The following is a 4,040-nucleotide window of genomic DNA, read 5'->3' as shown; positions in this document are numbered from 1 at the left end:
CCTTAGATCCATGACTGCACCATTAACTCTGTAACTGAATGGGATCTTCTTGGTTCTTTGTGTCAGTGTTATGGTTTAAATACTCCTCATGGGCTCATATGTTTGAGCCCTTGGTCCCCAAATGGTGAAGCTATTTGGTAGGTTGATAACCTTTGGTACATGGCAGCAAGCTGGAGGAACTGGGTCACTGGAGGTGGGCCTTTTGATTCAAGTCTAGTCCCAGTTCTGGTTAAATTCCCTCTCTGCTTCCTGACCACAGTAGAGATGTATGTAACCAGTTGCTTCCTGCCACCATGGCTGCCAGCCACTTCTACCACCATGATTTCCCTGCCATGAGGGATTGTCTGTCTTCCTTTAAAATATAAGCCAGGGCCTGGAGGGGTAGCTTAGCAGTTAAGGGGTTTGCCTGCGAAAACAAATGACCCAAGTTCGATTCCCCAGGACTGATATTAGCCAGATGCACAAGGGGGTGCATGTGTCTTGAATTCATTTGTAGTGGATGGAGACCCTGGTACACCCATTTTCTCCCTCTCCCCCCCCCTCTTGATCTCACTCTCTCCCTCTTTTTCTGTTAAATAAATAAATAAATAAATTTTAGAAACTATTTATAATATGTAAGCCCAGATGAACTCTTCCTTCCTTAGGGCATTTCTGTTAGATACAGGGCCACAGTGGGGAGTGAGATAACTGCTCAAGGCTTCCTGAGGCCTGATGTGCACCCTGGCTCCTGCTGCTCTGTAACTTTATTGGAAGCCCAGTAGGATTTCAGTCCTACCCTGCCTGGGCCACATCTGCCTTTGGCCAGAGTACCATCCTCTCCTTCCTGTCCCGTCAGCACATGCTGCTCTCCTGGCGGGGGCTGTAATGCTGTGCTAGCTGGGAGGTTGACTGTCCTTCCGCAAGAGCGTCTCAGTGTAATATCAGGAATCCATGGGACTGGCTTCCTTTTCTCCACATCTGGAGTGGCTGTGTTCATTCTCCATTAGCCGACAAAAAACATCTTTTGAAACTTTACCTTTAAAAGAGGCAAGATCATCATTAACCAAAAGTACCTGTGCTTCTGAGACTGAGTCAGTACAGGCAGGACGCTATTCTCCTGTCCACATGGCCCATATTTCAAAGACATGAGGACTTGAGACAGAATAAAGAGTAACTGAAGGCCAGAAAGAGACATGAGCATACATGGAGACTCATCAGAACAGAACAAATGGGGGATAGGGCACAGTCGTCCCCTTTCCAGTCCAATTTCCTTATCTACATAGTGAAACATCTACAAGAAAGAAGTCTAAAAGTTCAAAATTCAACAGTTCCATAAATCTTGAGAAATAGAGAACTCATTCATACTAGAACCTAAGGGCACGTCACTAAAAGAAGAGGCAAGTCTTCCATGTTCCAACAGTCTAACCATATTTATAGTAAATAATAGAGCTGGAGAGATGGCTTGGAGGATGAAGCGCTTATCACACAAGCATGAGTTTGGACCTCCTCTGCATCCGCAGTATCCACACACTAAGCCTGAAACTCTGGTGGGCATCTATAATGCCCACATATCTATGGCAAGGTAAAATGCAAGACTGGCGAGCCTCCTAGAAGTTTGCAGAGCAGTTATCCTAGTTTGTATAGTGGTGAACAAAAGAGACCTGGCCTCAAATGCAAGACTGGCCTCAGATTTCCAATGCATGTCCACACATACAAGAACAACAAGAAATACACACACACACACACACACACACACACACAAGTGCACGACTAAATGGGAGAGATATTGAAGAGGCCAGCCACCTACTTTGTCCAGCCCATAACAAGATATCTTTAGCTATCAGTCTATTTATTTTTCCTTTGACAAATCCAGTACCACGTGGATTAAGGTGTCAGTGTGGAATGATTCAAGACTAGAAAGTCTGGTTCTGTCAGTAGGAATAGAGGTGTGGTCTTACAGTCATTTAACTTTTTGTTTTTTATTCTTGAAGGTCAATCTGAAGTCCTAAATCAGGCCACTTACATTTAGCTTTTCCATGGCTTGATGCTCTTTGATTCCCCAAGGTTTGTGTACTAGAAGCGTGGTGTTGCCATGGTGACATTAGGATCTTTGAGAAGTGGGGTTCAATAGAAGATAATGAGGTCGCGGGGGCTCTGCCCTCATGAATGGATCAATGCTGCTGTGGGGCAGTGGGGCAGGTCTCACTGGACCTGTTCTCTTGAAAGTAGATCGCTGTAAGATGAAGTCATCCCATGTACTTGGCCCCTTCTAAGTGTGCGCACACACCTGCCTTCCTCGTTCTCTGTCACGTACTGACACAGCCCCAGGCCACGTTTAGCACATCACTGGGATGCCAGTGCCATGCAATTAGGATCTTCCAGACGCCAGAGTAGTAAGCCAAATAAACTTCTTTATAAGGTACCCAGCCTAAGTATTTTGATTTAACAACTTAAAATGGACTAAGGCACAGTGATGACAGTTTTCAAGAGCCTCACTAAGCCCCAGGGTCAAGGAGGACACGGAAGTCCTGGGTATGTCCTTGGTGACAGACCTAGATGAATTTTGAAGGTACATCTGCCAAAGATCAAACGAGGGCAGGTCCTCCTCCTGTCATGCTGTGGTGCCTAGTGAGAAGCTGGTAACAAAGAGGCTTCAGAGACTAGAGCTCTTCCTGGGATTGCAACACCAGACAGTGCTTCCATATTCGTTGTGCCATCCCGGCTCGTCCTCCTATGCTTCCATAGTCAATGGTGGGAGTGCATGGGCTTCCATGTGAAGCTGCGTTCCAGTTTTAAAAAGGCACTGTGGAGCTGGAGAGATGGCTTAGAAGTTAAGCACTTGCCTGTGAAGCCTAAGGACCCTGGTTCAAGGCTTGATTCCTCAGGACCCGCGGTTAGCCAGATGCACAGGGGGGAGCAAGCATCTGGAGTTTGTTTGCAGTGGATGGAGGCCCTGACGTGCCCATTCCCTTTCTCTCTCTCTCTCTCTCTCTCTCTCTGTGTCACTCTCAAATAAATAAATAAATAATTTAAAGAAATAAAGGAAGGAAGAAAAGGCTTTTCTTTAAAAAAAATGCACTGTGGGGGGGGGGGCACTGGAGAGATGGCTTAGCTGTAAAGGCGTTTGTCTGTAAAACCAAAGGATCCCAATTTGATTCTCCGGGTCCCACAGAAGCCAGATGCACAAGGGAGGCCATGAATATGGAGTTCGTTTGCAGTGACTAGAAGCCCAGGTGCACCATTCTTTCCCTCTTTCTCTCTCTCTCAAATAGATAAGTAATATTTCTTAAAAGAAAACTGCATGCCAAAAATATGCACTGGGTATTACTGTGTTGTAAATGCAGCCTTTGGTAATAGACTATGGAAAAGAGTGAGGCTAATAAGGTTTTTACCCTTGGGATTTTGTTCCATGGGAAGGGTGCCTTTCTCTACTTGTCCTGGCAAAGTTTCATGTTTTCTTCCAAAGTCCCGTAACAGTATTATATGGACAAAAGTTCATTCAAGATTTAAATGACTATTTCAGTACCTTCTGCCCCTAAAGTGGTTATCTAGGAACCAACAGAGGATCAAAAGTTGTGTCGGTCACTGTATTGATTTAAGGGCTTAACTGGTAAATAAAACTTCAGAATTTGGGCTGAAGAGACTTCTTAGTGGTTAGATCACTTGCCTCCAAAGCGTAAGGACCCAGGTTCAACTTCCCAAGCCAGATGCACAAGGCGGTGTGTGTGTCTGGAGTTTGTTTGCAGTGACTAGAGGCCATGGGGCCTCCATTGTCTCTCTCTAATGGCCTCTCTCTCTCCCTCTCTCAAATAAATAAATAAATAAAACTTCAAGTGAAAAGTCCTAAAAAATTCAGAATTCATTTTTGGGGAAAAAAATCTAATCTTCTTTAGTCCCCATGGGGAGGAAACTTGTTGTTTGAATGTTAGAATTAAATGGTGCATCTCTTAGATTATAATGGAGTAATTATAAAAGGGTGCCAGAAAACTAGATCAAATAATAAGTAACATAAGTTTCAAAAGCCACTGAATTCTATAAGCAAATATACTAGCTTTTCTCAC

This window comes from Jaculus jaculus, chromosome 12, assembly GCF_020740685.1.
Source record: "Jaculus jaculus isolate mJacJac1 chromosome 12, mJacJac1.mat.Y.cur, whole genome shotgun sequence".
NCBI lineage: Eukaryota > Metazoa > Chordata > Mammalia > Rodentia > Dipodidae > Jaculus > Jaculus jaculus.
The sequence above is the reverse complement of the archived record's forward strand: the minus strand, read 5'-3'. Positions refer to the sequence as shown.